We start from the raw sequence: 19,411 nt of genomic DNA, 5'->3' as shown, positions 1-19,411 counted from the left end.
TATGGACAGACTCAAAAAGCTCCCAACTATTCTCTGTCTCATATTGCCTCCTTACAGGCAATCTCTGCTTGACTTACAAGCCATGTCTAACCCAGCGGGCTCTGTTAGAAATGCTACATCTAAAGAAATCCCAATCCTTCCGCACCATACGCTCCAGAGACCTGAACCTCTTAACCACAATCAACAGAATATGCTGGAGGGACAGGTTCATAACCCATAGACTGCCCATGCTCTGTAATTGACTTCCCATACATGTCAAACAGAACACCTCACTGGCCCTCTTCAAGAGAAATCTTGATGAGTGAATGTGAAATAGAAAATTCACCCCGGGGATTATTCCAGTGGCTCTACTTGAAAGAGGCACTGGGAACTCAGGTCGGGTGGCACAATGCCAGGGTAAGCCTATGGGCTAGGCTTGTAAATGCTCCAGGGCTGTTAGCCTAGCCCAAGCTCACCAGGTTAATAGGGGAAAGCACAGGGAAATGCCCTTTATATATATATATATATATATATATATATATATATATATATATATATATAGAGAGAGAGAGAGAGAGAGAAACAGAGTGAGATAGACATAAAGCACATACTGAGACACACACATGAATACTTGTGGGAAATATCATTGTATCAGCAACTGGGAAAGTAGACTGGTGGGCACACTCTGAGACACAGCAGGGGCCCCTTACAGAAAACCAACAGAATTACAGTAGACTAGTAACCTTTCAGTGCACTTGTAAAGCAGAAATGTGCACTGCATGCGTATTGTGAATAAAAAGACATGCATTATGAGATATGCAGAATATATAAAGAAGGTATAGATATTCATGAATGCTTGAATTTCAAACCAGTCAGTGAAACAGGTAGAGGCAATTTTATTATAACCGCAAGAATGCAAAGACAGATTGTTACATACATACATGCATACAGAAAAAGCGACTATAACCAGTCAAGATATAGGATGACCAAGGGCATAAGACTTTGGTGAAAGCATGAAATTTTTAATGTTTTATAAAAAAAATGGACCATGGTAGTATGCTAGTAGTGGTAATAAAAAGTATATGAGAAAAAGCATATACTGCATTTGCCTCAGCTGTGAATTGCTAAAGAGTGTAAACTAACTGCACTTCAGTCAAACCAAGCTCAAAACATTGAAGCACAATAAGTGGTAGAAACAAAGTGAAAAAAGAAAACCGTGGTAATGCAATCTGAATACTAGAAATAGTCATGCTATGATATCTGAAGGATAACATACAGCAAGAGCTAATGATTATTTATTTTATTTAAATTTGTTGACCGGGAGTGTCCGACTGGACGTAGGTCCATTTTCAGCGGAGGCCCGGGAGAAAAGCTCCACAGTAAAATAAACAGACAGTAGTTGCATTGGATTACATAGCGATTAACAATTTAACATAGCAATTACTTACAACATATTTACAGATGAAGAACATAGTACATCAGTAGACAACTAGAGTCTTTATTTGTGAAGTACATAACAGACATTAACAAATGTTACAATGAGAAGTTCCTGCTGTATAATAAGTACTAGGCTTATGAGCATCTGAGCTTGCTATAATCAAGGTAGTTAGTGGAGTGGAAAGAAAGGTAGTGGTTGGATGGGGTGGATGATATTAGAGTGGGAGTTGCAAGGACATAGCCAGCATGTTTTTAGGTGCGCTTTTAGTAAAGTTTTGAAGTGGGTGCATGATGGTACGGAGGTAATTGTGGGTGGGAGTGAGTTCCATAATTTGGCTATGGCGCAAGAGAATAGTGCTTCACCAGCAGAGTTATTAGCTTTAGTGATCTGCAAGTGATTTTTGTTGCTGGATCTTAGTGGTCTGGTGGTGCGATAGGGTTGGAGTAGATTCTGGAGGGGTGGGACATTTAGTAGATGGTTTACTAGTTTGTGGGTGAGTGAGAGTTGATACCACTGAAGGAGGTGAGGGAGTTCAAGCCAGCCCAGTTCAGCAAGTGAGAGACAGTGGTGACTATGGTAGGATGCCCCTGTGGCGAATTTGGCGATTTTGTTGTAGCAGGTCTCTAGCTTGTTTAGATTACATTGCCTTAGGTTGGTATATATTGGAGAGGCATAAAGTAGGGTGGAGATAAGGTGGGAATTTGCTACTGAAATCTTTGCTGCTTTGGTGAGAAATTGCTTATTTCTGTATAACGCTCCTAGTTTTTTGTGGACTTTTTTTATGATCATGGATATGTGAATGTCAAATTTTAGTTTGTCTATTTCCACTCCTAGCAATTTGGTGTGTTCAGTTGGGTATATAGTGGTGTTGTCTTTTGCTGTGATGTTAAAGTGAGAGTTGTTTTGAGTATGTTTGGTGGGTTGGAAGATGAGCAGTTTAGTTTTGTTTGGGTTGATTAGTAATTGGGCATCGGATAACCATGTTTCAACAGAGGAAAAGGCATCCTGTGTGACTTTTTGCAGTTTGGGTAGGGACTGGGCTGAGCAGGTGATGGTCGAGTCATCTGCGTATTGTATGAGTGTGCCATGTTTGGTGGCAGAGGCTAGATTATTGGTGTAAACAGAGAAGAGTAGGGATCCAAGGATGGATCCTTGGGGAACCCCTATGGAGAACAGGTAGTTGGGGAGATATGTCATTCTGCCATACAACGGATTGTTGGCGGTCAGACAGGTAACTCTGAAACCAGTTGGTGACTGATTGTGAGAAGGATAGGTTATTGAGGACAGAGATAAGTTGTTTGTGTGGGACCATGTCAAATGCTTTAGATAAGTCTAGGAAAGTAGCAGAGGAGAGATAGCCATTGTTTTTATGCTAAAGGATAGTGTTAGTAAAGGAGAATAAGGCAGTGGTGGTGCTATGGTTTGGTCGGAAACCAGGTTGAGTACTGGAAAGGAGGTTGTTAGTAAGGAGGTAGTGTGAGACCTGAGAGTGTATGCATCTCTCTAGTATTTTAGAGAGTGGAGAGAGAATAGCTATGGGGCAGTAATTGGTTACTTCTGCAGAGGGTCCGCCTTTGTGGAGGGGAATTATATGTGATACTTTCCACAGTGTGAGAACGTAACTTTCTGACATAGATTGGTTAATCCAAGATGGATACTGGGTATACCAGAGCATCAGCTGCGATTTGTAGGTATTCACTTGGAAGGCTGTCTGCTGCTAATTTGGTGGGTTTAAGTTTAGTTAAGAGTTTTTTTTATGTTGGAGGTAGGTACAGGAGAAAAAGAGAAGGCAGTGGGAAGATTACTAGTTGAAGGTGTGGGTTGGAGGGGGATGGGGGTTGTGTTGTTTAGCTAGTGATAGTATGGTTTGGGTGAAGTGTGTGTTGAATGAGGTAGCAATATTTTCTGAGGAGTAAGGGATGTTAGGAGGAGGGGTACTGACTTTACCTGGGTGGAGGATGGAGTTTATGGAGGACCAGAATTGTTTGGGGCTGTGTTGTGAGGAGTCTAGGGCAGACTGGTAGTATTGGAATTTGTCCTGTTTTATTAGCTTTTTGACTCTATTGCATAGTTCTAGGAATTTCTGTCTAGCTGAGGGGGTTTTGGTTTTGCGCCAGTGCTCCAAGGCTTTATCCCTATTTTTCATTTCTGACTTAGTGGTTTTCTGTAGCCATGGGGAGGGTTGTGCTTTGGTTCTGAAAAATCTTATGGGGACCTTTTAATTAAGGATGTTCAGGAAAGTAGTATTAAAAAATTCAACTGCGTCATCTAGACTGAGGTACTTTAGAGGATGCCAGTTACATTCTTTGAGGGATGAGATGAATGTGAGTGGGTTAAAGTTTAGTTTTTTACGTATTTGACGATAGACGACAGGTTTAGCATGGTACAGGTATTTTTTGAGTAGGAATGTTGGGGAGTGATCACTGAGGCTATCTGATAAGCAGCCTGTTATATATGACTGGGGGCTCTTACTGACTAGTATCCAATCCAGGGTAGTGTGCTTGCTGGAGTTTTCATTTATCCTGGTTGGTGACTGGACTAGTTGGGTGACGCCATGAAGGTGTACATGATGGGTTGGATTGTTGCCAGAACAGGATTTCCAGTCAATATTGAAATCACCTAAGATGATAGTTTCTTGGGGGAGATGGTGGGAGGTTTTCTAGTGGAGGGATGTTTTGGCCAGGTGGGAAGTAGCATCCAGTTATGATAAAATAATGATAAAAAATAGTAATCCAATAATGATAATAATAATGATGCAGTTATAAGAATAATGATCCAATAATGATAAAAAACCCTTTACAACAGTGCTTAGATTGCATTTCAAAGATGCACAACTGGCCAAAGCAATATTGTGCTGTAAAATGAGGAAAAAAATGTGTTTGATTATAAAAGTGCAGCTAGTTGAATGCAGGCAACACCAACAGCAAGCCATGAGTCAAATAATTGCCAGTGCATGAAAAAAAATTTGTAGTAACAAACATGAAACAGAAATACTACTGCCTAGGCCTGAATAATTATTAGATATACGACCACTTCACCTTCTCCTCACAATAAAAAACAACTATGACCCAATGGAACCAGAAAAAAGGAAAGGCAGGTACAAAACTTTTATTCTCTCTAGCGCTTCGGTGTTACCACCTTCAGGGAATAACAAACATCAAACATTTCCACAGGTTTATATAATATACAAAATCAACACTTCATCATTCAATAATCAAAAAAACACTTAACATTTAAAGCAAACATTTCCAATTTAAATCATTATTAAGACCATTAGGCACAAGTGTTTTATATCTTAAAATATAAATACTCTCCTTATAACATAATTTCTGCTTCACCTTATTTCCATTTTTTTTACACAAGAGAACCAAGTCTCTTAGAACAGCTTTTGATAACAGAGACTCTCACTTTATTTTAGATGCTTCCACTTCTTCAGATAATACAGTTGGTATGTTTCCTTGTGGCACTTGTCACTTGTCCATACATTTTCAAGGGCAATGCTTATGTGTTTAAACACAATAATTTCAGAATCCAGTTTCATAGTCATTTAGATTGCAAGTCTATGAATGTTATTTATGTAGCAGTGTGCAATTCTTGTCCTGCTTTCTATATTGGCAAAACCTCTAGAATGTTTTCTGCTAGAATAAAAGAACATTTGGCAGCAATTAGAAGGCATGATTCAAAAAATGCCCTTGCTAAGCATAGTTTATTATGTGATAATTTTGCCAGTTTCACTTTTCTTATATTACAGAAGATAGATTCCTTCTTTGGTGACATCGATACACTACTTGAAGTAAAAGAATTAAGTTGGCAGCTTAGATTCAATTCAGATACACCGCCTGGTTTGAATGAAAGCCTAAATATTAAATGTGTTCTCAGGTGGCAACGCTAAAGTTTCCCCCCTTACCCAAACACTGTCTTATTATTGAGAGTCTTTTTATAATGTTTTTCAAAAAAGGTCCTTCGAAATATGTTCTTAGATAATATATTTAATTTTTCTTAGTTATTTAACTGTTATGTTTAAGCATATATTAACATTTGTTTTTGCTTCATTAGTTGTACTGCTATAGCACTTGTTTATGTAGACACTGCTCACCCTTGGAATGTAGTATAATTTCCAGTTTTTTATTGACTCTGAGATTTACATTATTTATTTACTGTCTGGTTTCAGTAGTCTACTCTTTTTTGGTAACACCCACTAGGGTATATATACTGTGGTTTTCATCTTACTGTTGTTTGATAAAGTTCCTGATACTATTAAAAGGACGAAAGCTTAGCTACTGGCTCCTTCGTCGTTCTTTTATATTAAGAAGTGTTTTAGTTGTTTGTATTCCTGATCTTAGCTCTGAGGACAGTTTTTAGTGCTAATATATATGTATATATATATATATATATATATATATATATATATATATATATATATATATATATATATATAAATAATAAAATACAATAATAATAAATACATGTTACAATTTAGCAGCCCTTAACTTTAAAAGTAGGCAATGCTAATGTTTTTGTTTAGACCTGGTGTCATTATTGCATCTAGGGTAACCTGCCAGTAAAGTTCCCTATATTCCAACAGGTTTTCCCAATGCCCACCTGTTTGGTCAACTTGCACTTGTTCGAGAACAAAAAAAGTGAATTTTGCCTGTTGACAACACAAAGTATGTTTAAAAAGGGCATTTTTCTCATTTTTTGTCTTAGTCTCGTAAATATGTTCATAGATACGTCTTTTTATCTTTCGCTCCATCTTGCCAATATAAAATTCACCACAGGGAGAACATATGGCCACATAAACAACTCTTTCACTATTACAATTAAAGTGTGAATGGCCAATAATCTTCCTGTCTCTACTAGGTACATAGACCCATTCACAGTGTGCAATGTACTGACATTGGGAACATATCCCACACAGGTAGGTTCCTTTACGTTTACCACTTAAAATCCCTTTTTCTTCCTTGTTCCTTGAGCAGGTTTTTTAAATTCCTCCCCTTCTTAAAAATAAATTTCAGAGGTAAATTTTTGTCCAAAGGGGTAAGTCAGTGAACTCCAAAAAGTTGTTCCATTCATTTCTCACTATATTGTTACAGTGAAGGAAATCAGTGTTATACTCGGTAATAAGAGCCTTATTCATTTCAACACTATCCTTTGTTTCATGAATAACCCGATTGTAATCACTAAGAATACCCAAACCTAACACAGGGCAAAATTTGTTGGCTCTGTTAGAGGAAACATCAACTCTAATCTCATGTAGAAAATCAACAGGGTACCCCTTTCCCCTAAAAAGACGATCAAGAAAGTCACATTCTATTTCAAAGTCGTGGTCTAGGGAGTTCATCCTACTGCCTCAGATGCATTGCCCTCTCACCAAACTCCTTTTTTGAAACATGGGATGGGAACTATTGAAATGTAAAAAGGAGTTCGAGTAAGTACTTTTTCGAAAAACCTTTGATTTAATATTCCCATTTTCCATTTTTTTAAGTGATATATCCAAAAAATGTAGGATGTTCTTGGAAACATTACTTGTAAAATGCAAAAAATTAGTAGTAGATTCAATGTATGTTAAAAATTCATGTAACTTATCATCAGACCCCACCCAAAAAACACAAATATCGTCCAAGAATTTGAAATATTGCAACCAGTGTTTCTTAAATTCAGATTCCAGTATAAATTCTTTTTCCTGCCAAGCTAAAACTATCTTGGCATACGTGGTGGCACAATTGGCCCCCATCGCAACGCCCTTAATTTGGTGGAAGAATTCTCCCCCAAAAAATATGAAGTTGTTAAACAAGACCAACTCCATCAAATAAAGAACCAGGTGTAAATCATTAGAAGAGACCTTACATTTTTCCACCAGTGAGGTTTCCAGCCACTGAAGACCAATGTTGTGGGGGCTGACAGTAAGTAAATCTTTGATGTCAATAGTGACAAAAGTCATTTGTTCATAATTTGCATTACGGTCCACCCCCTTCAAAAATTCCCAAGAGTCTTTAAGTAAGTATGTGGGAACTAGTACCCCTAAGTTTTTTAAGTTTCACATCAAGAAACTTAGCAAGGGGTGAAGTTTTAGAACCATTGGCCAAAACAATTGGTCTGAGGGGTGGGTCATTTGAATCTTTGTGAACTTTGGGTATGCCAAATATTGTAGGGGTCTTAGGTCAAACATTTGTCAAGTAGTTAAAATCATTGAAATCAATCAACTTTTCAAGAAGTAAATCATTTAATGCCAAATCAATTTTTTTTGTAGGCAATGTTTATCTCGTATTTAGAAACCCGCCTATAAGTGTCCCCCAATAATTCCAACATTTTTCCTTCATAAATCAAGGTGTTCATGATAACAGCTCCACCCCCCTTATCGGGTTTCATAACTCGAACATTACGGTCAAATCTCAAATCATTCAACACATCCCATTCTTTTTTGTCTAGGTTGTGCTTTTTATTTTGTTTTCCAGGTTGCCACTGCCTAATAATCTTGTCAACCATTAGCTCAAGGTTTTTTAACTGGGGATGGATAGGGAGATTAAAAGTACTTTTTCACCTCAAAATAGCCACATCGTGTTGTTGATTCTGACCCTGAAATACATGTGAAAGGTTAATTTTTCTCAAAAACAGCTTAAACTCTAAGAAAAATTTACTAATATCACCTCTAGTGTTGGGGATGTATTTAAATCCCTTAGCCAGTAGCTTAAAATGGTCTTCAGTAAGTGTTATCTCACTATAATTGAAAATATTAAAATTTTTGTAAGTCTGTTTAGCCCCTTCTTTATGAATAAGTGGGTTCTGGAGATCTAATGTTTCCCCCTCCCACCTCGGTGTCCTCCCCACCCCCACCCCCATACATGAAATGGCAGGTAGTAAGAAACACTCTGATTTTGGTTTCTCTTGGACCACCAAAGGGGGGGTTTCTAAAGGGTCACCCCCATAATTCTCTGTTCATACACTACATCCTCTTCCGTACCATACTGGGTACCTGTCCCTACCCTATCATCTTCCAACCACTGTTTTTTGTTTGACAGTCCCTTTAGGATCTAGGTAACATGTTTTGTTAGTGTATTCCTTAACATCTCTCTCTAATTTTCCTCTCCACATTAATGGTACATTTGTCATCAATTTTTTCTAACACCATAAAATACCTAGATTTTTCGGCCTCAACTGTAAATAAAAGGTCTGAGGTAATTTGTCTGTTAAGCAAATCTAGCTCCTCATGCAGGACAGACATATTAACATAATTTTGCTTAATAGTAATTCTGACAATATCAAGCCCACATTTGTTAAAGATTTCAAGTAACTCTAGATGTAAATCAGAGCCCCTAACAATATTGTTGGGGTATTTGAATACCCAAATCCCTTTAGGTACAATTGCTTTCCTCAGACATTCGTTTAAATACTCCTTGTCAAATTGTAATGATTTATATTTAAGCAACAGTTCGGAAACTTTGTTCAACGAGTTTTTAAACGTATCTGTCTGTGCAACTACCCCTTTCCCCTTATTACGGGTATCAAAAGTGTTAAAATTGTTTATGTTCTAACCAAACTCGAAAGTCCCCATTACGTAAAAGTTTTTGTTGGTTGTTGTCAAACATAATGTCACCTTGTGCAATGTTACGCCTGTTGGTTCGAGTCATTCCAGCCACCAAATCGCCTCCGTTGGATTACAAAAAAGAAAGCCTGGGCATACCAATGTCCTCGGTCCTAACTCCTTTGTTCACACCATTGTTTGTAACCAGTTCAACACCACCACCTCGGGTAACAGAAACAAGTTTGTCGCTCGTCCTGCTGTTGAAAGCTTCCTGGTTCCCAGGTAGGGTGGATCTATTGAGAATCAGTCCAACAGACTGACTGATGGGGTGAGGAGATCCACCACTTGCGATTAACTGTCCGACAAGCTTACGGGTCTCACCCAAATAATCCCTCCTCTCATCCATTTGTTGAGGGGAACTGGCTGCACTCTCCATCTCCAAATGAAAAACTAATAATAAAACAACCTGGAGAAATTCCGCCAAAAGCAACCAGTAACCAAAAAACAAGACGAAAGAAGCGGAGATCGCACCCAGCAAAAATAGTGTACAAAGCTCTTTATTTAACGCTGCAGATACCACACGTTTTCGTCCATAAAACCATAGATAGAGTAGATTCAGCAATATTTGAAAGTTGTCTGTTTGGCAATGCTTAAAAAAAACTGTAGGGGTAAATAATGTTTTAGCCAATATCAGAAAGCCTAGTGGTGACAGATGAAGACCATCCCTGGCAAAGCAGCGTGGTCTGTCAACTATGTTCTTCCTGGCTGACAAGTATTGGATCCCTTTAGAATGACACCAGCAGCTAAGCCAATTGTTAAAGGCAATCATTTTTTGTTGGTATTATGGCATCATCCTTGCAGATGGTAGAATGCTGCTCAATGCTAGGCTCACACCTGCCTGTGACAAATATTCTTAGAGCTCAATCATGTTTCTCTTCATACAGTTGAAGGAGGTATGTCTCGGGTAATTTCCGCCCACATGGACTATGACTGAATCATACTGGAACTTCGGGGTAAGTGACTTGAGTGTTTGTGTGATCTGGTGGATCCTGGCCCCTAAAGGGAATTAACTGTAACCTTCTCCTTATCAAGCAGTGTGTCTCAGAGAGGAGTCTTCAATGATCAAAATGTTGTATTGTGGGGTGTTTCAACTTGCGTGTTTGGTAGTTCAGACAGTGAGATATGGTGTTATGTGTTGTGATGCAAACTGTCTTGTTTGTGTCCATGCATAATTCCTGAGGACTGCACCCGAGAGGTCTTTGAGGTTTGGGTAAGTTACATGTGAGAACCTCTGCACATGTGGGTTTATGTGTCTGGTCCTTTGTAGGTGCGGTGAGTGTTATCTGTGTGTGTTTCTTGCTGACAGCCTATTTGTTGCTTTGTGCCTGTATGTCTGGTCTCCAGTGTCAGTGTGTGACTGTTTATTTATAGACATTTTCAGTGGAGACCCAAGAGGAAAAGCTCCAGAAATAGTACAAGTTACTATGATACTTACAAAGTCTTAAAGTAAGGTCACACAAACATAGTTTTTATAATTTTTTACTATGTAACTGGAGCTTTCCTCCCCGGGCCTCTGCTGAAAACAGTTGGGCTAACCACTAAACAAATGGAAAATAAATAAATAAAAATGAATAAATAGTAAAAATCTAAAATTTGTGAACATCAGTGCAATGCACAACAGTTAACAAGTACAAATTCCAAAATTTGCGAACAGTATATAGCATAAACCAAACACATCGCTCATATATTCTATTTGTGTGTTCCAGGATTAAGTGGTTGACAGTGTACATAATGCAATTGCTACATCATCTCAGGATGCCCATGTCTACCAAGCTAGGTGCAGAGATAGGAGAGGAGAATGTTTGTAACCAGACAAGGAATGTGTGCTTTCTTGGTGTAATGCACAGTGGCCATACTCGTGGATGCTTTAATAATGTAATGTGGAGCTAAATAGCCGTAACTAATGCAGAAATACCGCTCACCAGGAAAAGTAGTCACTGCAGTTATGACGTAGTTTTTAAAAGGGAAATTTCAACTTCATGTGGCTGCATACACTGTATAGACGTCACCACTAACTGCCACTAGACAAACAGCAGCTTAGCGCAAACACGAGGCTTTTATATGTTTTAAAGGCATATTCAGGAAAAAATTTACTCATTTGATTAGCGAGTGTACCTACTTACAGCCTTACAGACACCACAGTCATAGTGGTAACGCTTCATCCAAAAAGGAGTTTATCTTGCTTGCATCATTCAATAACAGTTTAATACACATGAAAAGTACCATAGTGGGTAGGAAACTGTCGAAGCGTGTTTATGTGGGCGGTATTACTTCTTAATCATCATATCCGGTTCTGGGGAGGGAGGAGAGTTCAAGGTAGGAGGTCGTGAATATAAGTAAACTGAGGGGATTAGAAGAGAACGTTTTATTTCTGTAGTCGAAGATGAAGGTTTAAGTAGCGCCTTGTGAGAATATCCTGGCATACGAACCGGCGGGCCTAGAACTAGGAGCCGCCATAACTTTATTTTGAAATGTTTTTGTTCGGAAGTGGAGTTCAGTGGGAGTACGTTGAGCACAGCTGTGGGTTTACAACGGTTTGGTACCGTGGGGTTAATACAAAGCATGTTGCATCTATTAGTTTGTGTCTCAGGTCTGTGGTAAAGTAAAGGTTGGTGGCTGGGCGCTGTGCAGTGAAGCACCTTCGTTGTGTATAGAATATTATGTCGCACAGCTGTATTATGCTTTCGGCTAAATGTTTACCGGTATGTGAATGGTGGGCGTGCATTGTTAACAGAATTTGTTTACTGCAGTGTACTTAATTGTAGCCAGAATTGGGATTTCAGTTACGTAAACGGATTCACGAATGGGGTCGTGTATAGTTCTAAATTATTTTTTTATAAAAGCCATGGGATTTGCAACTTTAATGCCGCCAAGAGCTTTGTTCCAGTGTCTTTCTTTCGGAACAACGTCTAGGCTGCTCAGGGCCTGTGACGCCCCTCCCCCATTAACTTTTTTTTCTCTTTGCCACAGTTTAGTGCGCATAAGGGCCTGTTGACTAGCGTGGTTAATCAATTTTGAAATTTAAATAAGCAAGGTCATTGTAGTGTAGTTTTAGAGGTTAGGAAGTACTGTCACCCACTCTTTATCGAGAGGGGCTACCTTAATAAGTACGAACTGCGCAGCTAACTGCATACGCACATCTTTGTAACGTAATAGTTCTATAAAATTTGTATGTTGCTAGTTTACGGAAATGGCATAAGGCACCACCCAGTAAACACACTAATGTTTCTGTTTGGATCTGGTTTGTGTGTATACTTGGAGAATAATTGGTATTTTTGTGTACAAGATGGTTGCTAATCTGTAGTACATGAAAGGGGGCAATTTTCCTTTCACACAGGAGCTCTTTGCCAATGAATGATGACATTAAAAGGCCGAATTGCAGTGCTTCTGGTTATAACAGTTTGCTCTCGTAGCTGGAGGCACCGTGACAAAACCAGCTGAAGCGAAATTAAGTCTGACTATGGCAGAGCATCCTGGAACTGTTAATTGCATTTCTGATTTACTTTGTGGTTGTCAAAATTCACACCTGCAGCCTATGTTGGCATTATTTGCTTCAATTGTAATTCTGCGTGTATTTGGGCATTTTAATGGTAATCTAAAAGTAGTACCTCGTAGGATGCGCGGTAGCGAACCTCGCCCAAACTGCTCCAGCTATGCAGACCCAGCTTCCGCATGAATTCACACTCCCCGCTGTGCCGAGGTATGAATATTCATGACCTGTCTAAGCTGTCCGAAAAAGTTTATTGGCGCAGTTTTACAATAAATTCCATGCTTTTTCAATCACAGAAAAAGGCGCAAAGCACCCATTCAAGAAACCGTAAATAAAAATGTAAACACGGTTTAAGTAGCGTGAAAGCTATGCAGTTTATTACTACATCACACATACAAACTAGTCACAAAATACAAAGTATAGCTAGCAACAGAACCAATGACAATCAGCAGTTCAAGCACCATGAAACATTGAAACAGATCCACTGTATTAAATCACCATAAATAAAAGGTAACGTGCACCTGTTAGCTGCTATGACTCCGGCCACCCAGTTCCAGTTCATGCAAATCCTGGTGCTCTAAATGTCCAACTAGGCACTGGAGCTACTTCATCCTGTTTGCTGTATTTTTCACGCCTCAGGAACTCATCTATGTGACTGTCCACCATATGCCTCAGAGTCCCATTCATTTTATTTTACATTTGTTGACCGGGAGAGTCCAACTGGATTACACATTTCATTTTCAGGGGAAGGCCGAGGAGAGAAGCTCCAAGAGAACAATTTTTTTTTTTAAACATAGCTTTAAGTACAGACTTTTGGCATACAATTTCAGCTGTTTCTTGCATCGAGACCACATGACCTCAACAGCATTTGTATGTGCACCTGTCCTGGGGTCTACAAAATTCTTACAGTGGTTGACAGTGAGGTGGGTATAATTCATCCCGGACAGTTCGCAAATGCCCCTGTATGCAGCCCATTGGTCAGACAATCACTGTCCCCAGTAAGACATGTCGTTTGGTAATTGGGAGTAAAGTGACTGCATCCCTTTTCTCAACTAAGGTGAGGTAGCCACTTTTCAGATTGCAGTCGTATATACCAAATATCCACCGGTCCTTTTTGACCAAGGCTCGACCGCGGTTATATTTTGCCTTCACAAGTAGGTATTCATCTATCTGAACCTCTTGACCTGGCCCACCCAGCAACATGGGGTCGTTCAGCAGTTTCCAGCTGCAGACATCCCATAGAAACTGATACCAGTCCACAAAGCAGTTGCTTTTCACTGACAAGTGCTCTGCAAGCCTGAAGATGTATGGAATACTGCAGTATTCAGTTATACTGGAAGTGAGCAGAACCAAGTACTAGTCCCCCATTCTCATAGTGTATTTAACACCTTATTTTAGTCTGTTGGAAAACTGAGTGGCATGTTATCTCCACCAAGATAGAGGAGTTTCATGGAGGGTAACCCATTGTGTTGCCTTGCATGTTTAGATTTATACTAAACAAGGTCTTCATGATTCTTTGGTTTGCTGTTTCCCAGTGGTTTGCAGAGCTACATTCTGACTTCTTGTGCTGGTAATACTGTAGTTTACACCATCCAAATCCAGCAAGGATTTGAACTGTTGCTTCTCTGTTATAGACATGGCAAGTGTAAATTTTAGTTACTGGTTCTGTAGTATATCAACATGTTTTCACATTGTAGCTGTAGTACTGATTCCAAGTGTGTAACCATGTTCTATACAGTAGAAGTTTATTTGTCCTTGTTATGATCATGGGTTCCCTTCAGTGAGCATGGTAGTCACTTCTATCGGCCACGGGAGGGGTGGGTTTGTGACCATGACGCTGCTTAACCAGAATTTACATATCATTGGCAGTGATGGTCTGTCTTTCCACAAAACTAATTATCAGTTAATCTGGATAGATGTAATTTTATTGGTCTTGGCTTAAGGTGTAATGCAGGCTCTTGACCTCGGTTTGTTTAAAAAGTGGATTCCTTCCCTGAAAGGCTTCAAGAAATGGAATCTGTAGGGGACTGTGAAGGGGCAGATGCCTTCCAGGATGAACCATTGTGTTCAGTGGGAGAATGCTGACATGTCCTTCCATATCCGTTTTGCTGCCTTCTTAAACAAGGCATCTCCTGCCAAGGATAGCCAAACATCTGGCCAGTATACTAAAGCCAAAGATAGCCCAACATCTGGCCAGTATACTAAAGCCTTTAGCATCCGTATGTGCAGTACATCACATGTATGCACAAGGCGTGGGAAAAGTGACATAGGAAGTGTGCACTGAAGAACGTCTGTGCTTCCAGTCCAAGCAGTCTGCCAAGTTTTTGTCCCCAAGACCCTGTGTAGTCATCTCTCTGCTGTCTCATTACCTAAAAAAACAGCATCTTAAGCTGTTGGCTCAGGCTCCTATGAGGAACCTTTCTGTCATGAGGCTCTGCCATCTGCCAAGAAAAGGGCCAAACAATTTGGGCCTGATACTGGCCTGGACAACTCTCTCCAGGCTAGTGAATTCCCAGATGACTGCCTAGTGGCTGCTTCAGATTCAACAAACATCTACCCCAGAAATTGAGGGGAACCTCTGATTGTATCTGAGGGACATAGGTTTTGGTGAGGAAGGAGATACCAAGGTCTGACCTTCCTATGTTTTTTTATGTGAATATCCTGCAGGAAAGTCTTGTTAAAAGGTCTGCAGTGTGAATGGTGGGATTTTACTCAAGAGGTATTTAATGTTGTAATGACTGTAAAGCCTCAGTCTGTGCCTGCCCCTCTGTGGTCATCCAGTGTGCTTGGAGTTGGATAACCTGATTCCTCTAAGGATCAGGACTGTTGGGAAGAGTCCTTGGCTTCCCATATCCCCTTCCCATTTATGGCTGAGGAAGATGTTAGTCAGGGTTCTCTTTTGGGAAACTTACAGTATGAAGAAATTCTTTAAGTAGGATTGATCACAAAGCTTCTGTCATCCAGGAAAGGGATTGTGAATTCCTGTAGGTAGTCTCCCCCTGCCCTCCTGAATGCTCTCTCAGCAGCTGACAAACTCGCCAAGTTTTTACCCTCAAGCAAGCTGCTTCTGTTTGCCAAGGATAGTGGGGCCATGGAGAGGCTAGGCAAGAAAGTTTATACTACAGTTCCTTTATCTTGTAGGGCCATTAGTTACCAGACTCCTCACCAAGTATGTTTTGGCTCTCCTTAGGAAAGAGGGCACTTGGAGACTTAATTCTGGACCTCTACCTGCTCAATTCCAGGTCTTTCTGAATTGAGGGTTGTTTCCGCAGCATGAGAGGGTTTGTATCATTCCTTGTGTGGACGATCTGCTAATTCAAGCTTCCTCCTAGGTTCTGCTTAAAGATCTCCAGTTCACTAGTTCCGAGCCTGGGGTTTATAAATGCTCAAAAATCTAAAGACTCCCCAGGCTCAGGTTTCCCTTTGTAGGATCTAGTCTTTCCAGTGATATCCCTGCTGGTCCCCAAGGTCCTGCCTCTCTGACTTTTTCCAGTCTTTGTCCTTGAATCAGTGACCACCATGGACTTTCTGTGGGCCCTCAGGTTTATGGCTTCATTTCCATGCTTTCTCTGGCCAGGCTCCTTACGAGTGCTTCATTGACATTTTAAGTCAGCATGGCCTTCAACATCGCTACCCCTGGGATGTTCCCCATAGGGGATGTCATGAAGAGTGGCTTTTTTCGTTGGGTGCTTCCTATGACCACACCTCTTGTGGTATTTGTAAGAGGTGTGTGTGTAAGACATACTGAAGCACTTTGTCTTCCCTGGCCACTTGTCTTGAAAGTCAGTGGGTTAAACAGCCAGCCCAGTTTGTTTTCCCTGGCCACTTGTCTTGAAAACCAGTGGGTTAAACAGCCAGCCCAGGGTACCATGACAGTCCTTTAACCTCAAGGTACTTCTGCTGGATTCTTTATCTGTCCAGCCTCCACCGGACATCCCTTTTTAATCCGGGATTGTTGGAGCCCCCATGGATTCATCCTTGCACACTTGACATTGATGGGAAACTGTGGTTTATCTGGGAGTGTCCTAAAGGGATTCTACAGATATGCTGGTTCCAGGTTCTCACTGAATCTTGCCAAGGGTCTGAACTTCTGGTATTAGGACTGATGTCCTTTCCAAGCAAAGACCAACACTGAAAGTGTTTGAGTCTGTCCTAGAAGGGAATGGCAACTGCCTTGATGGCCCTAAAGCCATATTTTCAAGGAGTCCTGGTATCTGCTCCTCCTTGGACCTCTGTCCCTTCTAAACAGCTTGGGGAACTGAATTCCAAGGATGAAGATGTCCTAGTCCACAGATGGCTACACCCTTGGCTTATGGTTCTGATGAAGAGGAGTCTCCTTTTGATGAATTGTTTAGGTGATATTCTTAAATGTCTGATCTTTGAGAGATGAGTTGCTTCAGGTGGATACTCTTAAAGCATAGTCAGCCTCCTGCTCCTAAAAAAAAAAAAACCCTTATGGACGGTTCCTGAGGATTCAGTTTAATTTGTGTTTCTGCTGATCTTGCTGCTCTGTTTCTTTTGAGAAACCTAAGCTTTTGCTGTCTTCCAGACTTGCCTTCTGATAAGGGCAATGGAGAGGATTGGTAAGAAAGTTTACACTGCTTCTACTTTGGCCTTTATCAGATCTACACGACCAGGTATGCTGTGGCCTTGATTGCTTGGGCTTGTCACTGACTTTCCTGAATCTGAGGGAAAATCCTCTGCTTTAGCCTTTTTAGGCTCTGCTTAAGTGGCTCACCACTGTATATGTTGTGTAGTTGTAATACTGCTGACTCTTCTAGGGCTGTGGCCTTTAGGTCTGTCATGAGGCATTATTCTTGGCTTTGTCTTCAGTCCTCTTCCTGAGGATGTTTAAGTAAAGTTGTTCGATGCTGCTGTTGACATTGTTCAGTCTTTCAGGAGAGATGTTTAAGATCTTAAAGCTTTGCCTATCATAAAATCCAGAGGAATTATCCTTTTAGATCTGCTTTTATTACAGGTAACTCCCCCCTCCCCCCCAGGCCTGCAAGGGCAGGAAGAGTGGGAAGCAGAGCCCCTCTGCTAAGACTTCCTTGGATTTCTGTGGCCCAAAGTATTCTTTTCTGCTAAGTCTGCTTCTCTAACAGTTCCCACCTCCTTTTAGACCAGGAACCATTCAACCTGTCCCCCTTCCCAAGTCGTAAAAGGAGTTTTTATTCTAATATTCCTGGTTCCTTAAATGGATGGTACTTTGAGATCTATTCTGGTTATCTCTTGGCTCATCCCCTTTCTCAGGGTCCCCTCCTTTCATATGCTTACTCTTCAAACCCTGTCTTGCTGTGTACAGGCTTCGAGGGATTCAGATTTTGCCTTATCTAGACAACCTGTTGCTTCAGGTGCCTTCTCCCAGTCACCTAGTATATGATCAGAAGTTGAATCTGGTGTTTACTGTCAACTTCCAAAAGTCAGTCCCAACTCTGTCAGGATCATGTGTAACTGGGGTGCAGGATTCACAGTGCCAGTGTTGCCCACACTTCCACCTCCAAAAGCACTTGTCAGTCTCTGGCCTCCCCATCAGTAGCGAGACCATATCAGCATCAAAGATGAGATCTCAGATTCTGGCCCTTCAATCTTTTTCACCCCTTGTTCTTTTCAGTGCCTTGAATGTTTAATAGGTTCATAGGTGTGTACTAGGCTAATGGCCCTGGAGCCTTTACAGTCCTAGCCCATAGGATTACCCTGGCATTCTGCCACCTGACCTTGCTTCCCAGTGTATGTCAAGGAGAGCCATTGGAGTGATCCCTGGGGTGAATTTTGTATTTCCCATCCACTCAAGTTTTCTCTTTAAGAGGGCCAGTGAGGTGCTCTGCTTGACATGTATGGGAAGTCTATTCCATAGCATGGGCAGTCTCTGGGTTATGAACCTGTCCCTCCAGCATGCTAATTGTGGTAATGACGTTGAGGTCTTTGGAGTGTGTGGTGTGGAGGGATTGGGATTTCTTTAGATATAGCATTTCTAGCGCAGCTGGGTCAAATTTGAATTTGTAAGTCAAGCAGAGATGGCCTCTAATGTGATTTGAGACTGAGAATAGATGGAGTTTGAGTCTGTCCATATAGGACAAGTGTTTAAGGCCTAGGATCCTCTTGGTGAGATACTTCTGCGGCCACTCCAGTTGTTGCAGGTGTCTAGTGAGGTACGTGCCAAATGGGGTATTGTACTCTGGCCTAATGAGGGAAGTGTCTTATAACTCCTTCTCTGTTCATTGGACTACCATTGATGTGGTAATTCATGGGAACCAGGTTTTTCCCAAAGGGGAAGACTTTTTGGCATTGAGCTTAAGGCCATGGTTCTGACGACACTAGTCATTGGTCTCAGTGAGGCCTTTCTGTAGGATGTCAACATCACTTGGAGTTGTTCCCAACTTGAAATCATCTGAACTTTGTCAGCCAGAGTCCCTTCATGTTAGCCTGGACTTCAGCAAAGTAGATCCCAAACAGGAGAGGACCCAGGACTGAATCCTTTGGGACTCCACTCGTGACAGTTCGGCAGTCTGAGTCAGCTTTTTTCACACTGTGGATTCCATCTGTGAGCCAGTCTGCAGCCCCACCTAGTGATATAGGGGTTGATGCACAGCTTGATGAGTTTTTCTATGATTCCTGAGTGGGGAATGGTGTCCAAGGCCTTGGCCAGATCAAGGTAGGCTGTATGAACCACATTGCCTTCATCCACAGCTCTGGTGACTGACTCAGAGAAGTCTACTACGTTGAGAAGGCATGATCTACCCTTCAAAAAAACAAACTGTGTAGGATCCAACGTTTGGAGATTCCCTATATCCTGTTAGTTCCATGATGATGCGTTCCATAGCTTTGCATATCAGACTAGTCAGGTTAATGGGGCGATAGTTCCTGGGGTTTGTAATCGCTCCTCCTTTGTGGAGAGGGGTGGCTGTAGCAGTGTGCCACT

General features: G+C 40.9%; 1 protein-coding gene and 1 non-coding gene across 2 annotated transcripts in view; both read left to right on the top strand.

The window, feature by feature from the left end:
- The window catches only part of LIAS (lipoic acid synthetase), a 917,328-nt gene that overhangs the window by 872,185 nt on the left and 25,732 nt on the right, over positions 1-19,411 (top strand). The window lies entirely within an intron of this gene.
- On the top strand, positions 12,346-12,464 carry LOC122795211. The gene has a single exon (XR_006363802.1). It is a non-coding gene; the product is annotated as a small nucleolar RNA SNORD89 (small nucleolar RNA).

Source organism: Protopterus annectens, chromosome 2.part1 (assembly GCF_019279795.1).
Source record: "Protopterus annectens isolate FY-2018-M chromosome 2.part1, PAN1.0, whole genome shotgun sequence".
Classification (NCBI taxonomy): domain Eukaryota; kingdom Metazoa; phylum Chordata; order Ceratodontiformes; family Protopteridae; genus Protopterus; species Protopterus annectens.
The sequence above is the reverse complement of the archived record's forward strand: the minus strand, read 5'-3'. Positions and strand labels throughout refer to the sequence as shown.